This window comes from Cibotium barometz, chromosome 26 (genome assembly GCF_041138505.1).
Source record: "Cibotium barometz isolate CiBa-2024 chromosome 26, ASM4113850v1, whole genome shotgun sequence".
Lineage (NCBI taxonomy): Eukaryota > Viridiplantae > Streptophyta > Polypodiopsida > Cyatheales > Cibotiaceae > Cibotium > Cibotium barometz.
The window spans coordinates 24,576,955-24,589,570 of NC_141071.1; positions in this window are offsets into that span (position 1 = coordinate 24,576,955).

Here is a 12,616-nt window from a genome sequence, read left to right on the forward strand (position 1 = left end):
CTTGGCCCCCCTTGGTTTGCTTGAGCACTTGGTGAAAAATGAGATGAATGATGGGATTGTGGACCTCTACTATTTATACTACCCTTCAGGGGGAGTCGGCCAGCATAAGAGCAGGCGACCATCTGCCTGGTGCACTCTAGTCCCATGGTTCTGGTTCTCTCTCGTCGTCGAAGCTCGCCATAGTAGGAAAATGCAATTCCTTTCCGGAACGCAATCTGACCATCCACTATCTGTGTGTGGGAGACTTCCGGAGGCTTCCGGAGGCTAAAAACCAACCGTCCTTCGAGAGACAGGAGTCACTCCGAAAGGGGTAGTCCACCGGCGTCTAAAAACCAACCACACGAGCGAGAAATTTTTTTTGGTTTTCTTTGCTGAATCTTTATCCTTGAATTAGGCTCTGATACCACTGTAGTATGCGAAAGCTTCGGAGAAGGATCGGCACTTCAAAACTCAGAAATCAGCACTCTTTTCGCGACAAAAATTAACGCACAAACTGAAAGGAGATGTGCAAAAAATAGAGAGAGAAGGGGGAGATGGAGAGGACACAGTATTGGGTCCCAATTGCCCTCTGTAGGGCCCCCACCACGGATGGTGTATTTGCTTTATTAGAATGATGTAAATCTGAAAACAAATACAGAAAACTTAACCTTTCTTGGCTGGAAAATCCTGCCCTTGACCTGAATCCTTCACCCCTTTGCGTTAGCAAGCCCTTGGCTGTCTTGGCCCCTTGGTTTGCTTGAGCACTTGGTGAAAAATGAGATGAATGATGGGATTGTGGACCTCTACTATTTATACTACCCTTCAGGGGGAGTTGGCCAGCATAAGAGCAGGCGGCCACAGCAGCATATTCCCACGACTGAGCAAAATCAGCATAAAATGCTCCACATAAAATGCTCCAAAAATCCTAATAAATGCTGCGTAAATTCCCTAGCAAGTTGGGAGGCTGGCGCTTGCTTCTAGAAGGCTGGGCATAGCCTTTGCCCACAATCCATGGGCTGGGCAGCCTGTATGGGCTGCCCCATACTTGCCCTACAGCCCTATGAAGGCTGTAACCTCCTGAAAATGGCCTTATTCTTGCCTTAGGGCTGTCCCAGCCCTTCCATGGCTGGTGGGTCCACTAGCCTAGGCCTTACTGGCCCACATGGGGATGGTTTCACACCATTCCCATGCCCATACTAAGCTCCGGGGTAGCCCTATGGGATGGCTCCTTGTCCTAAACATACTCTACTCAGTGATCTGGCATTCGGTACCATACCTGATACACAGAACCACTGACATCATTCTAGAGGGAGACTCACAGCGCAGACTGGCACTGTTTCATGTGCAGGGACAGTGCACATCTGACCTTGGACTCATGTTGTGCAGAACAATGCACACCTGACCTCGGACAGCTGAGATGGATCCCTGGCTGCTGACTCATCCCGGACTGGGCTCACATGGGACCAGTTCACCATCCCAGGACCTGCACCTTTTGTACAGAAACGTCTACATGGCATCCAAGTGCGGGATGCACGTGACATCCCCTTGTACATAAACTTCGAGATGTGGACGCATCTTGCTTGGAGTTATTTAGTCAATGTTTCTAATTAGATAGATTGAGCTCTCCTCTAACAATGTATCTCTAGTCTGACATATAGTTGTTTTAAATATATAGATACGATGAGTGACCACACCCGTAAAGTGAAGCTGGCGATCATCAAGACTACGAGGCACTGGACTTTCTAGAGATACACTGTCAGAGGCCATGGCAGATTATGTGGAGATGGATGATGCGGGTTTAGACGGCACCATCAAGATTCTTGGGAGATTCAGTATGCCCGTACGACCTGGAGAGGGTACATCCTCCCAGCCACATGCAGGAGTGGAGACGTCTTCTCATGCACACACTACAGCGCATCGGTAAGCTTCTCGATTGATAAAATAGTAATGTCATCCTTTTTTTACATATATAATTCTTAATATATATATCCTTTTGATGTCTTTGTTTGCTTAGGACTCCTATCCCAGGTACATCACATCACGAGAGTCAGCGGCTTACTCCTGATGTACCTCCTGGTACTACTCAGGTGACACCTGATTCACAGGCTAGTGGCCGTTCGTCCCGTAGGTATATCTTTTATGGCGATTACGGATTAAATATCAAGTACTTTTTAAGAACTCACATCTCAATATATCGTATGTTTATATTGCACGTAGGCGTCAGCGAGATGGTAGAGTAGCACACCACCAGTGCCCCCACCAGTGCCGATGCGCACGTGCACTGGCACTTTGGGTGTCACATGCGACATCACGCCTAATGGCGGTATCCTTTAGGTCAGAGCCGGCATCGCCTTCGGACGTCGGATGAGAGACCTTTGCATGTCTTATCTACAGCGAGTTCATATACCATGGCAGTAAGTATTATTTAACATAAAGAATATGAATTACAGTTTTTTATTTGAATTACTAACTGACTTTATTTTGCAATGCAGCGATCAACTTGAGGATGACAAGAAATATGTCATCAACACACTGGAGACAGAGTTTGGGACAAGATGGAGTCGAAAGTGGTTGCTGAAGCAAACGTGCAAACTCATGAGTCATCGATGCGACAATGCACGGTAAGGAGAGAGAGAGAGAGAAATGAAACAAAATGAAATGCTATATTTACGTCTTCAAAAGGCCAAAATGACCTATAAGACCAAAAACTTACCACCAGAGAGCTCTGATACCAATGTCAGGTAGAACAGCGGTACTGATGGTTTGCTGCGGAACAAGCGTGAGATCATACATATCTGTTGTCTCTTAATCTGCGTCATTCATGAGGCGGCTGACAAGCATGGGGCCCATACTGTTGCCGCATACATCAAAGCTGGGGTGACCATAGTGTCATAGAGAGAGAGAGCAGAGCTAGAGCAGCAAATGGGTAGCGTGGGGGGTGCTACGGCTAAGGGTACTGCGGGTACTCACTGAGGGTGCTGCTAGAACTACTGCCAGAAGACTGCTAGCTTCGATGGTCTACTGCTAGGCCAAGTCGATCCAGGGAACAATGCTTGATTGCGACGGCGGGTACTGAAGGTTGAGATAAGTGACGAATTGCTTATTGCGGGCGTCGCATAAGCGACGAATCGCTTATGCGACGAAATTGTCGTCGCTTAAGCGACCTTTTCGTTGCTTATGCGACGGCTTAGAATTTTTTTTAAAAATTGACGCTTATGCGACGTAAAGAGTCGCTACAATATTCGCTAACAGCGTCGTATAAACGACGTACCGTAACGATGCCAGTAGCAGCGACTCTAAATAGCGTCGTGTAAGCGACGAAAAAGAGTCGCTACTGGCGTCGTTGTGCAGCCAATGGCTAGTAGGATCAAGTCATAAGACAAACCCTATATTTAGATCAACATACTCAGGTGTGAAGCAACAAATACATGGAACCAAAATATCATATTTCAGAGTTGAAAAAACGACACAATTATTCCAAGCAAAATCAAAATTCCATATCTACAATCAATCATAAAATTCCGTTAATGGCTGAAATAAAAAGTCCTTTGAATAACATGCATATGCCTTATTTAGGGCTAATATTTGCAAATATTTAAACAAGCAAGAAATTATCAAAGTTTATATGAGGCATGTAATCCTTTAAATGACATGCATATTATTCAGGGCTAACAGTCACATTTTCAAAAAAAGTAAGAAATTATCAGAGTTTATATGAGTTATGCAATCGTAAGATGCATAAGCCATAATAGAGCATCAACACACAATAACCCTTCAAATGGGATTCAAAAAATCATTATCCCATGAATGCAAAAACTGCCATCGGCAGCATAGAGAGTATGTGTTACATTATTGGCCCTCTATGGTCTATTGGGGATGCCCATCCGATCATTGTGCCATGCTTCAATTAGTATCGTGAGTGATGTCATATTAAATACTACATTGTAAGTGCGATTGACATATGCTTTACAGGTCTATGCTATGTATGCTATGATTGGGTGATGCCATGTGTACGCATCCTAGTGTTGTTGATATTGGTGTTTGATTGCCTCACCTAACATGTTGACTTGTTGAGTATAGGTGATGAGCACAAGGATGCCGAATGAGGCGTCGTACTTGTGCGAGGGTCACCGAACGAGGTGACCCTTGCACACGCATGAGTGTGCAAGGTTCACCGAACGCACCACTGCAAGGCGTAGATGTAATACTTGGCATTCCATAGCGACACCAGTACAATCCATATATTGATTATGACACGCATTCCTTGTATTTCATGCTCATGATCAGCATCTATGTCTTAGGGGAATGATGGAAGATAGGACTGCACCTTTCCTTAGCCACACCCAGGCTAAGAGAGCACTGAGGAAGAGGGAGAAGACGTTTCTCGTCTTTGTGAATGAGATTACTGCTTATGAACCACCTCCCAAGGACACGTCGCATGATTCTTTCCTTTCTCAGTTTTTTGATTGTTTTCTTGATGACTTACCCCCTGGCTTGCCTAGCTCATAAGATTGACCTTATCCCTGGCAATATACCTCCCTACAAGGCACCTTATAGAGTGAACTAGATTGAGTAGAAAGAAATCCAGAGACAGATAGAAGACCTTTTAGAGAGGAAACTGATCAGGCCCAGTAGTTCACCCTACGGAGCTCCAGTTCTTCTAGTCAAAAAGAAGAATGGAACCTACCATCTATGCATTGACTATAGAGCCCTGAATAAAATCACAATAAAAAACAGATATCCTATTCCTCGAGTGAATTATCTTCTTGATAGATTACGAGGAGCAAAGGTATTCAGTGAATACCACCAAGTGAGGATGGTAGAGGAAGGTATACAAGACTGCTTTTAGGACACAAACGGGTCATTATGAGTTCTTAGTGATGCCCTTTGGACTCACTAATGCTTTGGCTACTTTTAGCCGCATGATGAACCGCATCTTCCTCAAATATTGGAACTTTGTGGTAGTTTTCTTCAATGATATTCTTGTATTCAATGATAGTGTTGCTGAGCATAAGTAACATCTAGAGATAGTGTTTAATCTCTTAAAAGAGAATGAGTTGTATCTTAATCCTAAGAAGAGCTCTTTCTTTCAAACAGAGATTGAATACCTTGGTCACATTGTTTTTGCTGATGGTTTTCGTGTGTGGACCCCAAAAAGATAGAGACTATAGTGACTTGGCCGAGACCCAAAGATATTCATGAACTCCGATCATTTCTTGGTTTGTGCAATTATTATAGAAATTTTGTGAAGAATTTTGCTTACATTTCTCATTATCTGACTTTTCTTTTAAAGAAAGCAAACAAGTATGTGTGGACTGATAAAGAGGAAAAATCTTTTAATGCTTTAAAAGAAGCACTCACTAAAGCACCAGTTTTGCAATTACCAGACTTTGCTAGACCTTTCTTTATTGTTATACACTGATGCTAGTGGTACAGGCATAGGGGCAGTATTAATGCAAGATGGTCACCCCATAGCATTTAAGAGTAGGAAACTCAGATGCCCCGAGTGCAAGTACAGCACTTATGACAAAGAATTGACTGCTATAGTCCATGCCCTAAAGATTTGGAAACATTATTTGATGGGATCAGAATTCATCATTAAAGCAGACCAGCAGAGTATCAGGCACCTACTTACCCAGCCTTTGATATCTGACCGACACATTAAATGGGCTGCTTTTATTCAAAGTTTCTAGCCTACTATTCTCTACCAGCCTGGAAAAGAGAATGTAGTCACTGATGCCCTTAGTCGACGGCCTAGTGTTCATCACATCACAGCTGTAGATAGCTCGACTTTCGATGCTATGAAAGACTCTTATGACCAAGACCCATACTTTTCAAAAACTTCGACCAAAATGAGAGATAATGGGTGGATTCCCCACTCAGATTACTCTTATCATGATGGGTATCTCTTCTTTCAGAGGAGATTATGCATCACGAGACCTTTTAGACAGTCTGTTATGGAGGAGTTGCACCAACCCCCATATACAGGGCATAGAGGAGTATCCTCTACTTTACAGACCATTGCCTGAGACTTTCATTGCCATCTATGAAGAAAGATATAGCCAAGTTTGTGGCTAAATGCATTACTTGCCACAAGATTAAAAGCTATAAGTGGAAAACTCAAGGATTACTTATGCCACTCCCAATTCCCAGAGCCATGGGAGAAGATTTCAATGGATTTTATCATTGGTTTTTCACTTACTGTTGCTAATCAGAATGACATGATTTGGACAGTAGTTGTGATAGATTTAGCAAACAGGCTCATTTCATTGCATGTAAAAAGAAACTTACTGCTCATCAAGCTGCTCATTTATTTTTAAAGCATATCTTTGTGCATCATGGTTTGCCTAAAGTCATTGTGTCAGATAGAGATCTAAATTTTGTAGCAATTTTTGGAGAACATTATTTGATAATTTAGGCACAAAATTAGATTTCTCTACTGCTTTTCATCCTGAATCCAATGGCCAGACTGAAGTGGCCAATAGCACTATCCTAGAGCTTCTTAGAACCTATGTTTCATCGTAGCCTAGGCAATGGGATAAATATTTATATATTCTCCAATTTGCCTACAATAACACTCCTCACTCTGCCACTAAAAAGGCACCATTTGAAATAGTGTATGGAAAGACCCTTCCCACTCTGATGACTCGTCTTTCCCGCACTATAGAAGCTGCTGATGAATTTTCTAGAGACTTTAACTCTATTCATGATCAAGTTAAGGAGGCTATTAGGAAGGCTCAAGAAAAGTATGTAAAGCAGGCAAATAAGAAAAGGAAACCCATGACTTTTGAAGGAGACCATGTACTTTTGAGGATAGAAAAGAGGAGGCTTAAGAGTGTAGAAAAGAATCCTGTTGTCAAACTAGCACCTAGATTCTACGGTCCTTTCAAGATAGTAGACAAAATCAATGACCTCGCTTATAGACTAGATATTCCGTCCCATTGGAGGATTCATAACTCCTTTCATATTAGTCTATTGTGACCCTTTAAAGGACCAATCCCTAATCATCCTGTTTATGAAGACCTTCCAGAGCTAGTTGATGAGATGAAGAGCAATTAGTACCTGATGCAATTATTGACCATGAGCAGACTACTACAAGAACTAGCAATGTTTATAACACATATCTTTTGACCTTCAAGAACCATCCGAGAGAATATGCTCTTTGGATGCCCAAGTGGTTTTTCCACACATGTCCTGACTTAATCCACTCCTATCAAACACGCAACTCATGAGGTCAGTTTTGCTAACCCGAGTAAGAGGGATGTTACATTATTGGCCCTCTATGGTCTATTGGGGACGCCCATCCGACCATTGTGCCATGCTTGCAACAATTAGTATCATGAGTGATGTCATATTAAATACTACATTGTAATTGCGATTGGCATATGCTTTGCGGGTCTATGCTATGTATGCTGTGATTGGGTGATGCCATGTGTATGCATGCTAGTGTTGTTGATATTGGTGTTTGATTGCCTCACCTAACATGTTGACTTGTTGAGTATAGGTGATGAGTACGAGGATGCCGAATGAGGCATTGTACTTGTGTGAGGGTCACCGAATGAGGTGTCACACAGGCATGAGTGTGCAAGGGTCACCGAACGAGGTGTTGCACGCACGAGGGTCACCGAACGAGGTGTCGTGTGAGTTTTGTCATGTGCATGGGCGTTTACATCAACTCAACATTTATGAGTTATACTTCATTATTTTTGGTTGGCCGCGTGCCATTTATTTGTACTCGAATATTTATGTACACCGATGTGCACGTGTGTATTGCGTGTGAACTAGAGCTTCACTATTATTTTTGGTACACACTAGATGTGTGTGAACATCTAGAAGGATTGGTCATTTTTGTAAAAAGTAAAGAGCCCTATTTTGGAAAAAGTTTCAAGTCTATGGTTTTATCTCATGTTTATTTTCATATCCATGCTTAATACGTTTGAATCTTTTATTTGTATGGAGTTGATTACTAATTCTTGATTTATGCGAGCACTTGTGGTACTTTGATTCTCTTGTGTGGCAAAGATCCTGACAGTATGACCAAAACCATGGCATCATAGGTACCTGAGAAGATGAGATCCCAGCCAAAGCAAGCACAATTGACATAGCCAAAAAAAACCTCTAATACACAACAAGGATAAGTGGGTTTGTATAACTCACATGGATGATGGCCTTTTACTTACAGTTAAGCAGAGGATGCTAGCTACCACCGCCATGAGCGTTCATGGAAAATTTGTGTGAGATTTTGTGCAAAGAACCCCTTCGCATGTTGCCACCAGGAATGACTAGTGCGGTTATACCCATTAATGGTGGTACAACCAAAGATGATAAGGCTCAATTTAAAGCCATTGATAGCGATTATCCCCCGAAAAAACCATTGAGTTGGTTATGTTAAAAAACCATATGAGCGTGTGTGTGTGTGTGTGTGTGTGTGAGAGAGAGAGAGAGAGAGAGAGAGAGAGAGAGAGAGAGTACACATAAACAATGGTGCTTGTGAACTTTTCTAATCTTATTTAAAGTAAAGCCATGCACATAGACAATGGCCACTTATGTAATGGCACATCTAATAAGCTGGAACTCTCTCAAAATTCATGATAGTAAAAATTGAAGGTGGTATAGTAACTCTTCTTAGAAATTTGTGTCTAGTGCCATTTATAAGCCCTAGTTTGAAAACTTATTTTTCCTTTGTTAAGGAATAATTAGCTTAACCACTTCAAAAGAAAGGGCATGGCTAAAAGTAACATAAATTATTACACGTTTCATGTCATGATCTTTTACAACTTTTAGAGTCAAAAGTTTAAAGCATTTATCCTTATATAAGGTCAACATATTGTTTATATAGGAAGAAAATATATTATCCAATCCTTCCATACAGGATTAAGAGGATTACCTTAGTGCTAAGGGCACTAGGCCCTCTAGCACAAAGGTCTTAGTGTCCCAATAGTTTTCCATCTTTGTCGAAGCAATGTAGGATCAATCATTTATGGACAACATACTTTTTGAGGGTCATTTTGATAAGTACTAAGGAGACTAGGACCTCTAACATAGAGGTCCTAATGTCTAACAACTTTACAACTTTTATAGAAGCAATGTACGATGAATCATTGTCTAGACAAATGACTTTTTAAGGGTTATCTTCATTTGGTCTTCAGAGTCATGCCCTTTCATAGCCATTAAGGTAAAAACTCTTTGATTTCCATGAATGCATTGTTGATGTTGTTTTGTGTGTATGAGATAGAAGTGATTTGTGAGATAATTACCTTCTTTTACACCCAATCACAAGGTTGATTTATTGACCCTATGAATATACTTGTTAACTTTGAAGAGAGGGTTAGTTTTATCATACTATCTTAGTAAAATCTCTTCATTTGATAAAGTTCCAATTTTGGAGAAGAAGAAGTTCACTTTAGATCTAGATTGTCACGTAGGCTGTAATGCCTATGACCGATGGCCATGTCCAGGGTTCAGTGGGAGAGGACGCCCATGCGGAGTCATGGGCGGCCAGGCTAGTGTGGACGGCAAGCCACACACTATATAGCCTGGGGGATGAGGGGCAATCCTCATTCTTCCTCTATGGCTGGGTGGTGAGCCAGAGGCCGTCCCCTCCTGTGGTAACGCCCGTAGCGGCGTTACGAGCATGTAACACTGGTATCAGAGCGTGGTTCGATGGGATTGTCAGGGCCCGCGCGTGACCGGGGGACCGAAGCCCACTCGATGGTTTTCAACCATTCATCTTCTCATCCTTATCTCCAATGGAGTGTGTGGAGGGAGGCGGCCAAAACAGAATGGAAGGGAAGAACTCTCTCTCTCTCTCTCTCTCTCTCCCCGTCTTACGAATTGCAGGTAAGCATCTTGTTTTGTTTTTTTGTTTTTTTTTCTCTCTGCGTTGAAATTGTCTGCAAATCGAATTCGTTTGCTGAAGAGAAATCGCCTATCTCCATAGTGTGTGTGGGGGAGGGGGGGCGAAGGCAACGTTTGGGAGGGGCGGGCGAAGACACGCCTGCTCGCCTACGTTGTACTGAAAGCACAAATTCACTTTCTCACTCCCCTTGCCATCACCTCTTCCACGGTGGCAGTGACGAGATCGTCGGCGATTGGCTGAAACACGACAGGCAGCAGCAGCTAGAATAGAGCCATGGCGGAGGCAGTATTGGCGGGGTGGCGTGTCAAACACTTAAGAACCCTAGCCTACAGCCAGAGCTTTCCAGAAGGCGGCAGCGGCTGTGAGACACCGGCACTGCAGCCAGGCCAGCCCAGCGGCTAGCTAGGCGGCCAGCCGGCCAGGCAGGCGGCCAGGCCAGCCTTAGGCGCCCAGCAAGCGGCCAGCCTTAGGTGCCCAGCGGGCGGCCAGCCCAGCGGCGGCCAGGCGGCCAGCAACGACCATCAGGCAGCCGACCAGCGCACGAAAGGAGAAAAAAAACATATATTTTAATTGTTCATTTTTAATTTATTAAAAATGAAGCGGGCGGCCAGCCCAGCAGGCGGCCAGCCAGCGGCGGCGGCCAGACTCGGCCCTAAGGACACTCCCCACGGGCGGGCGGCCACGCTCGAAGCGGTGAGGGCCGGCCCGGCCCGTTATTTTTTTTATTTTATTAAAAAAAAAAACAAAACACACAAAACAACAGTACACCCCACGAAACAAACCCAACACGGCTGTCGTGCCGTGTGGCCGTAGTGCCCGTTTTCCACGAAAGAGACCCATCGCACACGGCCATAGCGCCGCGTGCTAAGAGAGAGACAAATCCCACGGCCGTAGTGCCGAGTCCTTCGAGAGAGAGCCGTTCTATGGCCGTTGTTGTGAAGAGTGAACACGTCTATGGCCGTAGCGCCTCGAGGATAGCACATGTGGTGATCACACATTTGGTTCAGAGAAACTAAATTTAAGCTGAGCATAGACTTAGTATTGACCATCAAAGTCACGTAGTTTGGCGATAGTGTAAATCTAAAACTGCGGTGTGTTTTACTTAGGCTAAGAGGACCGGCAATGGCGTCAGTTGTGCCCAAATTAGACGAAGTGCTTATCACGAGAAATCAAGGTAAGCCTAATTGAGCCGTAGTGCTCATAACCCTTCACAATCTTTTAACAGTTGCTAGAAGATTGTGATAAACTTTGGCAAATGAGAACCATGTACAAGCGTAGTCTTGATGTGGTTATGCCTTGTGTCCAAACAAGTTGCTTACTGTTTGTAGCAACAAGAGAGCCTTGGCCCGTAGAGGCAAGCTGGCCCTTGTTGGTAGTAACAAAATAGTGTCACTACTTGGGCCTAAAGAGTAGTGACTAGTTTGATTTAGTCACGTACATTGCCTGGTAAAAGTAATCCCTAAGGTGTGTATTACTTGGGATCAAGGGGCTAGTAGTGCTGCTAGCAGTACTCAATTGAATGGTTTATCTAGGAGTACTAATCTGAGCAATTAGTATACGCCTAGATAATAATAGCAGATTTAGGATTGATTTGTAGAAATCAAAGGTAAATCTAAAGGGGTATAGTCTTGAGATGTAATGCTCAATGCCCTTATAGAAGTTGATCGAAGAGACTGTTCTTAAACTTACTAGCATGGTTTTCTCTTCTTTTTATTGCCATGCGTCGACGTCCCACTGCTCGAGAGTTTGTGGTGATCTTTCGAGGGGGGAAAGAGCCTTTTTATATGTCACATCAATTGGTTTGGTGGTAATTTGATGGTATGGGACATCAAATTCTCACGGAATCGATTGTAGTCTTGGTGGAATGGGACGCCAAGGCTTGTGCATGTAACTTGACTCTTTGGCAGGTCTGTATGTACACTTGTCTGTAGTGATAAAGTGTGCAAGATAAAATTTGAACTTTGAAAATTACCAAATATAGCCATAAGTTGGGATAAAACCCAGTTACAGAGTTTGGAGAAGCTCTAGGTAGCAAGACCATGATGGTGTGCTAGTGCTAACAGAGTGATTTAGTTTCGAAGTGATCTAAATCTAGAGGTTAGCAGTAAGACTAGTTTGGTTGGACAGTTTCATGCATGGGGGACGCCCTATAGCATTTTGCAAGCGTAGTCTTGCCTATGTTCAACATAAGTGTGCGATTGTGAGCACATTTTAGTTGCTACCATATGAATTTGGGAAATATATTACTTTCCTACATAAGCAATTGTAATATTGCATGACAGGCTATTTTGCTTACAAAGTTCATGTGCGTGTAAACCCTATAAGTCGTATGACCCCTGGGGAATGAGTGGAGCATTTCTAGGATTTAATAAGGTTTTACATGGCAATAGTGAGTAGTATCTCACTCCAGACGAGCCTGGTTGTTGTTAGTATCGGATCCGACATATGTAGTGTACATAAACTCGGGCTGAGTTAGGATAGGAGGCTAAGCCGGAGAGCTTAGTGGTAAATCCTATTGTATCTGGTGAGTTTTGACTTAATCGGAGTGTTAAGAAGTAAACTCAAAGTCTGGGGCTGAACTGGAGTGTTCGAAGGTAGACATATCTTTTGTTAAATCGGAGAATTTAGCAACAAATGAGCTTGGGGTGAACCATGGTACCCAGGAAAAAAGCTCTTCACACTAAAATAGTGCACAATAATTATAGGGTGATAAAAATCCATCGCAGGAATGTTTTACAACTTTCCATAGATGATAGATGAAGACCATGTACTTTACGG